The sequence below is a fragment of the Balaenoptera musculus genome, chromosome 11, assembly GCF_009873245.2.
Source record: "Balaenoptera musculus isolate JJ_BM4_2016_0621 chromosome 11, mBalMus1.pri.v3, whole genome shotgun sequence".
NCBI classification, from domain to species: domain Eukaryota; kingdom Metazoa; phylum Chordata; class Mammalia; order Artiodactyla; family Balaenopteridae; genus Balaenoptera; species Balaenoptera musculus.
Window position 1 is genome coordinate 92,536,242 of NC_045795.1, and position 15,149 is coordinate 92,551,390.

The 15,149-nt window shown below is 50.2% G+C and overlaps 1 protein-coding gene across 1 annotated transcript in view; it reads left to right on the plus strand.

The window, feature by feature from the left end:
• ITPR1 (inositol 1,4,5-trisphosphate receptor type 1) overlaps positions 1–15,149 on the plus strand; it is a 320,973-nt gene that overhangs the window by 233,935 nt on the left and 71,889 nt on the right.

The following is a 15,149-nucleotide window of genomic DNA, read 5'->3' on the forward strand; positions in this document are numbered from 1 at the left end:
TCTCTGGTCAGAGGTGAACTTGTCCCTAACACAGGAGAGGCTCGTGCTTGGTCATGTTTCTCTTAGTTTTCCGGAATCCATGTTGGGGGGAGTGGAGGGGCAGGAGAGTGAAAGCTGGGGTGCATTGCAGATGGCTGCGGCAAACCCCTCTACTATTTGCGGTTAGTGGCTGCGTGTGTGAGCCGTATGCCTGTCTTATATTTACAGGAGGAAATATCCCGTTTAATTTTCTTTTTGCACCAAGAGCCCAAGTGTTCAGAGAACATGGTGTTTTAACACTCCCTCGGTTATCAGCTGCAGAGCGGAGGTTGTATATTGTCACATACAGTTTTCTGAGTGTATTTCTACATTGTTACCTGGCAACATTGCCACGTCAGGGCAGGAGGGTGTATTGGTTCCTACCAGATCCACGCTGTTTATATTATAGAAGGTCGATGGTGTTTTCCTCACAGGAATTTAGAAGAGGAGAAGGCTTGGGCTCATAGGGCTCAGTTGAGAGATGGGCTGATGTGCTGACCTAGGACCAGGGGTTCAGTGGGGGATGGTGGCTCTTGCCCTGCCTGGGTGGATGGCTTGTTGTGTTGTTGACCACCTCCCAGTTCTGATGAGAAGGGAAATCCCATGGTAGGGATGATAGGCACAGCATCCCTTATTGGGGTCACCCTCTGAGCTGCTTATATCCCTATGGGGTCTTCTGTTTAGCGGATAGGATGTGTTAAAGGCCCTGTGGTTCAGAATGTGCGTGCCTAGTGGGGCCTCAGGCCATCATAGCACCCATGCCCTGTGTCCTTAACCGCATCCCTTGAAGAGATTTGTGTTCAAAACCCTTGCGTCATGGGTTTGAAAGTCCTCTCGGTTGAAGCCACACGTTCAAGGACTCAGAACATGCTTACAGAGACCAAGGGCATTGAATTCTCCAGCACCTGTGACATTTCTTGAAAAATGCTTGAGAGGGAAAAGTTCCCATGGTAACAGTTTTTTGAAAGAGTCTTGTGGCATCACTAGGTTAGACAAGATAGCAGAGTAATGGGGGTTCAACAGCACAGCCTGTAAGCGCACGCTCCTTTAAAGCTACCTCCCGGTGAAGATGCCAGAACAAGAGTCCATCCAGCAGCCCTGGCAGCGCTGGAGGCTCTGACCGGGTTGGGGTAGATCTCAGGGCCTCCCGTTGGTGTTTCCCTCTGCACGTCTCACCTCTGTTGGCCTCCCTAAGGAGGAGGCCTTTGCATTCCACTGGCCTCTTCTGTCTTGCCTGTTGAGAAAGAAAAAGACAACTGAGTCTTCCTGGAGGTATTTAGAAACCGTCAGTTGGCTTTAAATGTATGTATTTTGAGTGCTCTGACCTCCTTTGAAAACCCAAGTCATGCGTTAGGTTTCACATGGTTCTCTGCTCTTGGGTGTTAACACAACTCCTGACATCATCAGAAATGTCCTCAGAGGGCGCCACAAGATTCCTTAAAGTTTTATTCTGCAGCAAGTAGATTTTTTGTTTTTTATACCTGAGGAGGACTTGATCCTGAGGGTTCCGAACTGGGATGGCCCTCCTGAGTGTCCTTAGTGTGGAAATCTATAGTCTACTCTCTAAACTTTAAGATGATCCCTAACTGGCTGAAAGTCCTCAACCCGCAGGCTGAAGAAAACGCTGCAGAAAAAAAAACAAGGTCATGCTGCATTTTTTTGGTAAGCACAGGAATCAACAAAGAGATGTTATATAACTTCTATTTATATCCTCCTTGCTCACTATCTGCAGGCAGACAAGAGTCGCTGAGAAGGGATTTAATGAGCTCTCCGGGTTTGCTCACCTTCCTGAGCTGGTAGGAACCAGCTTGTTCTCAAGTGCGTCAGCAAAGAATCTGGCTGTGGGTGGGCGGCCAGGGTAGGTGGACGGACTTGTTGCCATGGTGTTCTTTAATTCCCCTGTCTCTCAGCCATCTCGCTCCCCCTTCCCTGACTCCTTCCTCTCCCCACCTTTTCTCTTCTTTCTTTTTTTCCCCCCAATCTATCCGCTTGCTTGTTTCTCACGCCTAGCTCAGTATTCTTGGAGCTGTCTCCAGAAACAGAATATTTTCCTTTTCTCCCTAAGAGTTCCCCATTGTGTAGCTGTAAGACATCAGAAGGGTTTTGGCTAAGGTGTCTTTTCTCCCACCCTCACCTATTTCTTTTCCTAGGATATTTTTCTTTATTACCAGCCCCTTCATTATAGGGACCTGTCCTGGGAGTCTTCAAGCTCATCCGATAGAAGCTTACCCTTTGCTCTCGGGTTGCCCCTGAACTAGATGGATTCCATTGCCCGTCGGACAGACCATCGCTCTGCCCCAGAGAAAGAGGGCTCTTGGCATTTCCATAATCCTTCTTGTGCTCTTGCCCTGGGTGGGGTGACACCTCTTATCTCATCTAGCACATTATAAGATGGAACCACGTGAAAACAAAGGAAGGCGTTTGTCCCACAGTGATAATTCCTGGAGCTTGGGCAACTTGTGTTACCTGAAGGTTGCAGGTTGAGATTACTCAGCCTGCATTAAAAAAAAGTGGCTGCTCTATCCAATTCTCGGCAGGGAAGCAGAACTGCCCTCCTGAGAAGCCCCGGTGGCGGCTCCGGGGGTGTCCACCTGCACCCTGGCTGCCCTGATGGCTTTGCCTCGTCGGTCACATTCCCACCAGAGCACAGACATTTAAAAGACGTGAGTTAGGGAGGTTATAATGAAATGTTCTTAGAAAAGAATAAGTAGTTCCTGTGAGGATAGGCTTAAAAAAAACAAAGCCGAAACCCACCCCTGCCTTGCCCAAGAGTTGTGCAATTCTTAATAGCAGTAGCCTGTTTGAATAATCAAAGGCGAGCTGACTTCCCCTTAGTAACTTCTGTTAGAGCCATCTGCATAAAATATCCCCAGATTCCAGACCAAGAAGGCAACTTTTTTTCCCCCACTCTGAGTAACTGGAGGGACTTTCCCTTTGGAACTTTTCCAGTCGAGCTAACTTCATGGTTGAGAATACTTTCTCATTAGAAACTGCCAGCGGCTAGAGTCCTGACATGGGGGCCTTAAAGACACGTCACTCACAAGCCTGGACCCAGAGCCCTCTGAGAACGTAAGTGACATTCATAGCTGGCATCGGCACTTCTGCCATGACCCTCCTTCTCACTGAGAAATCTATGCCCACGTGCACTTCCTGAGTCCTCTAAGTTCCTTTGTGAAAGTGTCAGAGCCTCTCTTGATGTTTCTCCCAGTTACCTTTGGCTGGGTTTTAAATTTGTCATCAAGATGTCCCAGATGCCAGAGGGGAGAGTCCTGTAAACCATCTGATATCTTCAAGCCACTTGTTTCCCTTTGAATTCAGGACTTAAAAATTTATATTGCTGTTGGAGGAGGACGGTGCTTCAGTGGCCCTCACCGTACGGTGTTTGAAAAACGTGTTTTCATTAGCCTCCTTGCAACACAAGCCCACAAACTGTTCAGCCCCGAGCTTGTAGTTATCAAGTCAGGGGTGGGAGCCAGGTCCTGAGATGGAAGGTCTACGAATGATTGTCCTTCTCGCCCCACCTTAATAATGCAAGTGTCAGCGAGGCCAGAGTAGTTAACAGTTAACGACATGGATTAGGACCCCCAGCCAGCCTGAGCCCATCACGGAGGCCTGGGCACAAACCTGATGAGCCTCTGAGAGGTGGGAACGCCGCGTTAGCCTCTTTCAGCTGGTCTTTGGCATTCGGCGTTTTCCCCGCTGGGCAGGACTTTGAGCTTTCACGGACAGGGATCTTCTGGTTATTGAGTTAAACTTCAGCTGCCTTAGATGCAAAGCTGGACTCGATTTAAGTTTTGCAGGATGGCACGTCCTTCAGGACTACTGTGCGTTCATTAAGATAGCAGGTATTGATGGAGCACCTGCTGGGTGCCAGGCACTGGATGAGGTGGCCGTGACGCAGTCCGGACCGAGATCATAGCGGGCCTGCCCTCGAGGAGGTTATAGTCTAGCAGGGGAGATGGGTCATAAGCCAGTTAACAGTTAAATAAGGGAGAAGCGTGAAGAGGGAAGAGTGTCATGGAGAAGCCACTTAGGGTGGTCAGAGGAGGCTTCTCCAGGGAGGTGCATTTAAGCCCAGACTTAGCAGACGAGAAGAGAACCAGTGGCGTGAAAAGCAGAGGGCAGGAGTGTTCAGACAGATGGGTTGGCATGAGCCAACGTGTTGCAGGAGCTGAAGGAAGCCAGCGTGGTTGGAGCATAGCACTGGGGGGTGGGCAGGGGCGCGGGGCATGAGACCACTGCTCGACCCAGGTACTGAGCTTATCATCAGGTGGGAGGCTGAATTAGGTGATCTCCACGGCCCCTGCCAAGCCCTCGTCAGTGCTTCTAAAGGGCACCAAGTTGGCTCTGGCTGTAACCTACTTGGATACACGTTACTGATGCCAGAGCCATAATCTATTAAGCAGCACTTACACAGATGAGTGCTGTGTAATTTTATCCCGCCATCTCCATCCGTCTGGCCATCTGTACGTTTTACTCTTGGATCCCAAGGATGTTCTCTGCAGCCATATGGGCCCCCTGATGGGCCAGTACCCAGTGAAATGGACCTGCTGGGTTGGGAGGACTGAAAGTCCTGGAGCGTGTCCTTTGGGGTTCAGACCAGGACTGAGACCTGAGAGGTCATTTGATCGAGCAGAGGACAGCGGGTGATGGTGAGCCCTCCTTCAGGAAGGTGCTCGCTTTGCTTGATGTTTTGCTGTTTGCCAGCCAACGTCCTTGCCCCCGACAGGCCAGGGTATATTTATTTCTTTTTGGATGTTATCCGTCGAGCAGGTGTGTCACAGTTCGGTTTGTTGAGAGCGGGGAAGGGAAAGTGTCTGGTACAGAACACGTATCAGGTGCAGGCCCTGTGCTGTACCTTCTTGATTCCATCCTCCAGGCCTCTTGGCTGGCACTTCCCCTCCTCCTTCCTCCATTACAGATGAGGAAACCGAGGCTGCAGGTTAATAAATGCCCTGTCCATACCTGCCCAGTTCCTCAGTCACCCCTGTCCATCTGTTTGTACCTTGCTGAGTGTGCAGGACGTGGAGCCCTTTCTCTGAGCCCCTGCTGCTCTCCGTACAAACACAGAGAATGGGTGCGCAAAGGATTCTTCTTGACGTCGACGTAAAGCTCAAGTTGGATGCCCTGGGGAACCTTGGTGATTTTAGGGCAGAAAATGTCCGTCAGTGTTGATTGATTGGCCCTCAGGTAACCAGGACAGAAATAAGACCAAAGAACGAAGGTCTTATCCTCCGACTCCTGTGTCAGTTCTTTCTTGATAATGAAGATGGAACCCCCAAGTGAAGCGGGAAGGGACAGCAGCCGCGTCGCCCCTAGGCTCTGGGCAGGGGACCCACCTGAGCCCTCCTTTGCTGATGCCCGGGGTGCGTTTCTTGCTGATGGAGTTTTCGCAGCACCTCTTGCATCGTTCTTTTCAGGTCTCATGATACACATTGGAGGCTCACTGAGAAGGCCTCTGTCCCCCTGTCACAGATCCTGCAGCAAGGCTGTGGGCGAGCTGACACGAGACCTGAGAGTGTCACCTGAACCACCAGAAGGCACTTGCGTTGAATCATAGAGTCAGTCCTGGAGGGCACCCTTGGAGACTAGTGTGCGTCTCCAGCAGCCTCAGACGTGCACTGATACTGATTTTCTTCTTCTCTAGTTGAGTAGATGTCTGTAGACCGAGATTCCAAAACCTCCCTGAGTACTTTAACAGAAGTCGTCCCTGAGGTCTAACCAAAGTCTCGTCTGCTTCACAGTGCCTTTCTTTTTTATGAACCTCACGTTGGCTTGTAGAGCAACCAAAGTACCTTCTTGTACTTAAAGAAATTTCCCAGGGAGGTCCCTGCCGCAGTCTCCCGTCGCTTCAGGCAAATTTGGGGTTGCTTCTGTTTCCCACTTTACTGGTCATCACTGTTTTTCTCTGGAGGCGCTTTGTTTTCCTGCCTGTGGCTGGAAGGGACAGACGGCTGTGCCAGTGCACCCCACAAAATGTGCTGGCCTTTGGCTTCTGTAAGGAGGTTTGAGAATTGAACCCAGAGAAAATTTGGAGTCCCCTTACCTTCTTGTCCCTGGGTCTTCTAGAATGAAGGCTGACCTGCCTCCTTGAAATCTGTGTGATTTTACTCTGAAATATTGCTAGAGATGTTATTGCTGACAGTTTACCTACACATCCAGGGGCTTTGTAAGATAACACCTTCAAAAAATTTTTTTTTTAGGAAGTACAGTTTGTTGGTTGAGGTGTCATGGATGCATATGTGGGAAGCTGTCATGATCCTCACGGGGGAGCGGGGACCAGACTGCTTACCAGATCGGGCAGACTCGCCTGGCCAGTGCTGTTTCCTGTGGGCCCCAGGGGACAGGTACGGAGAGGTGTTAAGCTCTCAGGTCTCAGAAGAAAAGTGGTTCTTAGGGAACAGGTGGGACTTTGCTGCTTGCTAAAACCAGAATTAACTCACCTTGAAAAGCATCATGAAGATCCAGCGCTTTGGTATTGACCTTGGAGCTCAGGCCCTTCCCTGGAGCCCAGTGCCCAGATTAAATTGGTCTTCCTTGTCCTACAGCCCCTCTCTCAGGCCTTGGGGATCAGCGATAAGCAGACGGTGGCCTCCGTCCAGCCCTGGCAGGAAACAGGAGTTGAAACACGCTGTTTATGTCTGAGTTATCAAGAGATGGCTCTACAGTTTGGATGAGGGAGGAACTCTTTTCAGAAAAATGAAGTTGAAATGTCAGTGCCTTTACAACCCATACTTCGTTCACTTCATCACCTCCTTTTCTGTTTTAAAGTTTATATTATTTCTGAACTCATTAAAGCTGGCAACATCCTCAGAGACATTGGTGAGCTGAGACTTGCAGGTGTTTACTGGTTGAAACCCATCAAACCTTGCTAAAAAAATGTCCTTAGAGTGAGTGATCATTTATACCAGGGGAGTGTTTGATTCTTAATGCCCTCTTCACTAATTATTAGATTCTTTTCAAATATCATACTTTTCCTGAAGTCAAGAATAGTTGAAGATATTGGAAAAACAGTTCGTGTTGAAAGGCTTGGGCCTGTCCAGGGGGAGGGTCTGACACCATTCTGCCTCGGGTGTATTACACTTTGAGGAGTGGAAGCAAAAACATTTGTCTCTGTGTCTAACGGAATCTGAATGGCGTCTGTAACTAGTGGAATTCCAGCTGGATTTTTTTTGTAACTTCCTTCATTGTGACAGTTACTGGGAAAGGCTCTTCAGTGTGTTTTTGCTGTCAATTTACAGGCCATCGTGACCTACCAGTATGAGCTGGGCTTGTTTATCTTTGGATGTTTTGGGGACACTAGACTTTGGTCATCACATAACACCCAGCACATTAGTCGATCCACCTATCTTACCTGCTAACTGATTTCCTTTGAAAGTGGTATTGATAGATTATACACCCTGCATTTGAGTAGCTTCCCGTAGTAATCAAAGTGTGTTTCACAGAGTGTTTCATAACTGCAACCTTGATGGACCCCCTCCATGTGATGCACACAAGGCAGGTGGTAAGAGTCATGTTTTTCAGATAAGGAACCTAGGGCACAAATCCAGTTAAGCAAATTGCCCAAGTTCACGTAGCTGGTTATCGAGGAGCAATGGCTAAAATTCAGGTTTCCAGACTTGCAATTCTCCAGGCTCCTGTGCCTAAAGCATGTGTGTTTTATCACCTGGCTCCTGGTACATGATCTTTGGGTTTTGATTGTTGTCATGGCTTTCTAAGAAAGGGACCTACGGTGGTCATTGAGTGACAGTGGTTCGGTGAACAACCTGTAACCCCCAGCCCCGGCAAAGCTTCAACTAGCAAAAGAGGCTTGTTTGGGAGCCCAGATTAACAAGAGCATCAGGCCTTGCAGGAAAGTTGGGGCATTCACATGTGTTCCTACCATGGCTATTCTTTCCTGTGAGAAGAGTCTGTGAGACTCTTTGCTGTGCAGCTGAGAGACCTGGGCTGGTGGGTAGGGAGTGCATTATAAAAAGCCAAAAGGTGTTTGGAGTTTGACACACTCTTGCTCAGGTGAGAGGTGTTGAACAAAGCAGGGGCGTTGAGAGCATGGGCTGAGGTGTCAGACCAGTGGGGCTTGAGTCCTGGGGCACCACCACCACTTCCTAGCTGTATGACTTGGCAAGTTATTTAACCTCTTTGAGCCTCAGTTTCCTCATCTGTAAAGTGGGGATAGTGGTAGCCCCTACCTCATGGGGTAGTTAGAAGGGTTAAATGAGATACTGTATACAAAGCACTTAGGTAGGTGCCAAGCAAATCAGAAGGCTTCAATTATTGTTCACTGTAATTTACAGATCAGGGGTCCCCAGGAAGTGATGAAGTCTCAGTTAATCACAGGTATAGGAAGAGAACCCCACAAGGTAAACCCCACACTTGGGTAGCCATTGCTGTCACTCTGTCACCCGCAGAGGCTCTGAACAAGCTGGACAGGAACGGGTTGGTCTGTTTGGGGACATCCCTTCAAGTCCTGGAGACTCCAGGGCCGAGGCCGAGGTCCCCGTGTGCCAGAGGCAGAGTAAAAAGAGAAAAAGACTCCAGGGAGGAATTTCCATCTGCTCCTGGAAGCACAAGGATTCAGCACTGTTCAGCAGTCACATTTTTCAAATTCTTGCATTTAGCCTGAGAACTTAATTCATTCTGCCGCAGATAAGTGAGCACGCAGAGTGAATGTCATGGGCTGTGTACCAGGCGGTCAGCTAGAAAAGCTCATTCTCTGGAGTCTCTGAAGGCTCAGTGTGAGGGTTTCTAGAAGGTGGACTGCTGCCGGGTGAAATGCTCTCCTTTGGGGAAGGATCAAAGTCTCGAAGCTGTCCCAGGAGCGCCGGGGACTGCTCCCCCCATACCATCCCCTCTCCCGCCAGACCTGTCCTGGATCACCTCCACCTCTGCTTCCTGCTGCTGCCACTTCCTTTATCTGAGATGCTCGGACAGGGCCCCTCCCGTGTCCCTGCAGGTGCAGGCTGGCTCTGGGTTCCAAGGTTCCAAGACTGTCTTTGCCCTCCTTCCCCCAAGTCTCTGAATTCCGGGGAAGATGGCTTTTCAATAAGGTGCTGATTCACTCACCTTCCCTGTTGTATGTCCAGCACGTGGCGAAGGCCCGTGGCTCCCATTCTTCTCCCTCCACCCCGTCCTGCACGCTTCCGGCCTATTGTTCAGAGGAGCTGCCAGTTGTCTGCCGGCCCCTAACTTCGGGCCGCCTCTGGTTTCAGGAGCTGGGTGGACCTGTCATAAATCACGCTCTGTTCCTTTGCAAGGACTTGGCTGGGCATAGAGGGTGGCTGCCAGGCTAATCAAGGGATCTCTTATTATTTCCAAGAGCGATCTGAAAGGGTGGTTTCCTTATTATTTTAAACTAAGACCTCAGTTCTTAAGTCGCCATACAGCTCAAGCAGCCCGAGGAGGGCAAACTGTGTCCACTCGACAGTTATCTGAGAGCAGGAATGAAATTCAAGCTGCTTGCTGTGTCACCCAGCCACCACCGAGCCTGGGCAAAGGGAGTGGCTCGAGCAGGCAGGAGACGTGGGCTCTGTGTGGCCTTGAGATGTCTGTTTCCCCCCCTGGGCCTCAGTTTCCCCCTCTGTAAAATGTGAAGGGCTGGACTAAATGGGTAGTTCCCAAACAGCGTTCTGTGGAGCCCTGGCGTTGCAAGGAGGAGTTGCGGTGGTGTGAGGGCCATCCTCCCTGCTGTGTTTCCGGCTGAGCAGTTCTGCCTGTATCTCTCTTATACCCGGGTCCTTATGGAAGATGGTGTTAGGCGACGGAGGAGGAGCAGGGTTTCCCTGCTGGGAAAAACGTCTGGAATTGTCTGGAACAGAGTGCTTCCAGCTTTAACCTTCTGTGATCCGTATTTTCTGTTTTGTGGGGATTGTTTTTAAGCCTGGCTTACAGTGACCCTACCTGGGCCCCCTCCCACCTCTGTCCCCCAGAGCTTCCATGGAGGTGGCCGCTGCAGGTGGTCACTTTCTCACCTGGCCCAACCCCGGCTTCCTTCCCTAAGGCCACTCCAAACGTGGACCTGTTGTCCGTGATGTTGGCATTGACGCTGTGTCTGCCCCCAAACCCACCCTCGTTTTTTTGGAGTTGCCTGCCGATCACTGGGGCTGGTGTTCCGTGTGATCACTAAGAAGGCAGGCGGTGCACAGGGCCTTGAGTGCAGAGGCAGGGAGCGGGCGTGGCTCTGCCACACGTCAGCTGACCTCTCCTGACCCCAGCTCTCCTGTCTATAACGTGATGGATTTATGAATGGTGATATCTGTCTTGGCAATCTCCTAAAACGCTGATGAGACAGCTTATGTGAAGAGGGCTTTGGAATCACATGCGATTTGGAGATAAGCAGAGGGTGAAGAAAGATGGGCCAGGAGGGCGGCAGACGCAGATCCCTCTGCAGGGGGAGATGGCCTCTGAGGGTGTCCCCTTGTCTGGACAGCCTTGACAAAGTTCTCTAGCCTTCGGGTAACAAAGCAGTTTTTTTATTCCTTCTCTTTCTTTTTATTGTGATATGATTTACACACAATAATATGTAGAGATTTTAAGTGTACAATTTGATCAGATTTGACAAATGTTTATACCTGTCCTATTTGTTTTCAGTGGCTGCTGTAACGAATTACTAAAGTCTTAGTGGCTTAAGACAGCCAGATTTTTTTATCTTACAAGTTCGACATGAGTCTTAACTAGACTAAAAATCAAGGTGTCAGCGGGGCTGCATTCCTTTCTGGAGGCTCTGGGGGAGAATCCGTTTCCCCGTCTTTCCCAGTTTCTAGAGGCCCCTTGGCTGTGGCCTCTTCCTCATCTTCAAAGCCAGCGATGCTGAGTGACGTCCTTCTCACACCCTATCACTCTGCCCTCCTCTTCTACTTTTAAAAACCCTTGTGATGACACTAGCCCCTCTGAATAATCCAGCATAATCTCCCTATTTTAAGGTTAGCAACCTTAATTCCATCTGCAGCCTCATTCCCCTTTGCCATGTGAGGTGACATATTCACAAGTCCCAGGGATTAGGGTCTGGACATCTTTTCAGGGATGGGGCCGCATTATTCTCTCTACCACACCTATGTGACCTCCACCCCAATCAAGACATTTTCTTCACTCCAGAAAGTTCTCTTGTTTCCCTTTTAGTCACTTCCCATTCACCCGCCCCCCGTTTTGCTTTCTCTTACCTGGGACTAATGTTGCCTCCTCTAGGCCAGGTTTATTTGGAAGTGGGTGCTCAAACCTGCTGGGTGGGGTGGAGTGCAAAGTTTGGAGAAGTGAAACAGTCTCTCCATGGCTCTTGGCTCTAGGTTTTGGGGGTGGAGGTTGGGGTGTGATTCACTGAAATACGCCCACGGAGGGAGGTAGACCAGTGCCCACGAAGAGCCTGAGGCGGGTCGGGGCCAAGTCCCCCCCTGCTCTGGTCTGAGGTCCCACCCGCTTCTGGGGAAACAGTCCTGAGGAGGGCGACCCCTTCCCGCCCGCAGGTCCTCCGAGCACATTGTGACGGAAGCAGGTGGAATGAACAGGTCTGTGAGCCGTGTGCGGGGCCTGGTCTCACCGAGTCCAGATGACACCAGGCACCAGGGAGGGGCAGCGAGGGTCTCCAGGAGCCCCTGGCCCGGGCCTGCTCCACGGCCCCCACGCCTTCCCCTGGCACAGCCCCTGACTGGGGACCGGGGGTCCTTCGTTCCTCCCCATGCCTCCGTTTTCACTTCTCCTCCCGTACGAGGTACCAGCACTTCCCCTCTGGAGCCCAGATGTCTTCCTTCCAGGGCGTCTGCTGAGCTTCTCCGTTGGGGCCCCTGCAGCCCCGCTGTCACCCCTCCTCGCTGCTCTGCCACTTCCCAGGCCCGTGCCTCTCACGGCGTCCTGGGAAGATGACGTTTGTCACAGTGTGGGCTTCTCGGGCGTGCTCCACACCTGATGCACATTATCTTAAAGACCCGAAAGGGTCTCCTGATCTCAAAAAGGAGTAATAGTAACAACTGCTTCATCAGGGGCTGTGTGTGAGGTGACACGCACGAAGGTGCACCCCCAAGTTCCCAGCACCTCGTCGGGTCAGCCGTTGGGAGTGTTGCTATGATTATCTCAGGTCTTCATAACCACCCGTGAAGGGCACACCCTGTTATGGTGCCCATTTTGCAGATGAGAAGATTTGGGTTTCGGAGACGTTGTCACTTTCTGAGGTGACACTGGCTCGTGAGTGGTGGAGCCGAAGGCCAGTCTCTCTGGCAGTTCTCACCACTTAGCTGCTTGGGTGATGCCTTTGCTGGGCGGTTTTCACATGATACTAATGTCATGGTAGTACGAAACCAACAGAGTCAGCGGGCACTGGGCTAAGCACGTTGTGTGCACCTCGGCAGCCCTTCCACGTGGGTTCAGAGAGGTTGAGTAATTTGCCCAGGGTCACAGAGCCAGTGGATGAGGGACCCCAGCCTTGAACCCAGGAGGTCCAACTGGAAAGCCTGCCCTACTAACCCCTCCGTTAAGAGACGTTTCCTCCCTTCGAAGCACTGGTGGTATCTCTCCTCTTGATTCTTACTAAGAGGTGTGATGGAGTTGGCCTGTCATTTCAGCTTGACGGCCGGGTGCCTCGGAGCCGAGCCCAAGACTCCCGGAATCACCTCTCCCCTCCTCCAGCCCCCATCCTTGCTTGATGTCGGTTTTCTGTGCTTACACATGTCACCGTACCCCGCTGTCCACTCTACCGTTTTCTTGACCACGTTCTGTTTATAAAGCAGCTTCAAATCCTTGAGGGACGGAGACTGTTATAAACAGTGCAAAATAAATATACTGGCCGTTGTGGAAACATATGTAGAAGCCTGTAATCCTCAGTGCCTTGCCCTTCTCTCATTTTATAAGAGGTGTCCTTGCCCTGACCCTGTCAGGTGACAGGGGCTGGGTTAACCAGCTAGACGTGAAGCAGTGCCTTTGTAGCAGGTGATGGGTGGGTGTGTCCTCTTGCACTCTTACCGATGACAGATGGCAGGCTTTGGCTCTTTATTTATTTACTTATTTACTTAAAGTGCACTTGTTTTCTTGAATGACCGGAGTGTCCAAGGATGCTTTTTAAGTTGCCTCCATGCCATGAGAAGACCTAAGGGGCAGCAACTGAAGTTCATTGCCCCGAGCAGCTGCCTCCTCGTGCGGTCCCCTCCTGACCCCATGTGCGTGAGTTGCTGTGTGACGCCTCTTGGTGCAAAATGTAATCACTGTATTTAGGTGGCTATGGGTTGAGGTCTTAGTCCCCCGCACATCTCCTCTTGTTTGTCTGCGGAAGCACTGGCTCTCAAAGAAGTGAACAATTGGAACTTGGTTTCTCGCGTTAGAGGATATGAGAAATAAGAATCTACAGTATGGCGGGAATTTATTTCTGCTGCGGCCACTGAATATAAGTAGCGTCTGATGGGGGGGGTAGCGAGTCAAGTGGAGCCATAAAGTGTTGGGTTGTATTCATTCTTTCATCAAATCATTATAGAGCACCTTCTATGTGCTGGGCCTCTTCTGGGTGTTCTGACGACAGCTGTAAACCATATAGGTGAGGCTCCTGCCTTCTTGGAGCTTACACTCTGCCCAAGACAGACAGTAAGTAGGTGAACAGTAAATACAAGTGTCGTTTCAGGGGCCAATTGCTATGAAGAATAAAATAGAACATGTGAGAATAAACAGCTGGCATGGCTGCTGCGTGAGTAGGATGGTCAGGGGTGGTTTTCTTGAGTCGGTGATGTTAATGCTGTGACTGAAAGATGAGGGCCCTCCAGCCATGGGAAGAGCCAGGAGGAACAGGGCAGTGGCGCTGAGTGTCTGCTACTGTTTGCCAGCACTCTGTTGAGTCAGTGGTTAAAAGGCCATTTTAGTGAAAGTCATTAGGGTGACTGTTGAATGACTGTGTCTTTTTCCTACCAAGCCGCCAGTTTCATGGGGCGCAGGCCTCTTTTTGCTCAGCATTGTTTCTCCTATAAATGGGCGTAATCCCTGACTCATGACAGGTGCACGGTAAATAGTGGATGGACGGATGGACAAATGGAAGCCTCAAAGAAAACAGAGGGAAGTCAAGGGCAGTGGAGCACACTAGAGACTCGAGCTTGGTTCACAGAGTGGGAGGGTTGGAGGACTCAGTGACACACGGAATGATGAGGCCGAGCAGGAGGCAGGCAGTGACTTGTAAACTGACATTTGGGAGTGGCTGGAGGAGAAAAGACAGAACCAGCGAGCACAAGTAGGAAGGCTGGATCCTGTGTTGTATGTAAGAAACAACCAGAGGGAAAGAAGAACAGGGAGAGGGAAAAGAAAGGGCACGATCAAGAAGAGCTTGGTGGGCCAATGAGGCAGACATTTGTCAGGGTAGCATATGGGCTAGTGGCTAGAAGAAGGGTCACAGTGACTGAAGTTGCATGTTGGCAGATGGAAACATGGTGGCCCTCAGGGCAGGGGCAGGTGCTGAATCAAGCACTGGGTGTGGCGGGGTGAGAGATGGAGCAGTTAAGGGGCTTCACGAGGCTGGTAAGATGTTTTTTTCTGGGATTGCAAGCCTAGGGTTACCTTCTGTAGGGAAGTGCCATCTTTCCAAATGGGGGAGGATATGAAATTGGCAGAAAGCTCCAACTGGGAGAAGCAAATGTATTGTTTGGAGCCTTGTTTTATTCCTCTGGAAATTGACCGTATTGTATTTTTATGTAAATAATTCACAACAGCGTGGTATTTGTAAAGGGGTGAAAAGAGAATGCTCACAAATGAAGTTGAGATACCATATTGTGTTTTTATATCAACAATGTATACTATTGCTTGCAGTGGGTCCAAAACCAAATGTGTATTCAAGACGCGAGCTACCTGTTGTTAATTGTTAGCTTTTTCACCTAACCACCCTTTACCTGCCCTTTAAAACCTGATTCGAAAATCACCTTTTTCACGACAATTTTGGGATCACTCCAGCCCAATGTCATCCTTGCCAGCTCTGAGCTTCTATAATATAATTGTCTGTGTAGCTTCTGGAGCACGTTTTACGCATTTAAGCCCTCTTTATGGGCATGTCATGCTAACCTGGTATGGAGCCCTATGGGGGCAGGTAGCACGTCTTACTCATCTGTATATATTCACAAGGCTTTGCAAAGAGGAGGGCTCATAGAAGTCCTTAAACACATGACTGGCCCTGCAACAAT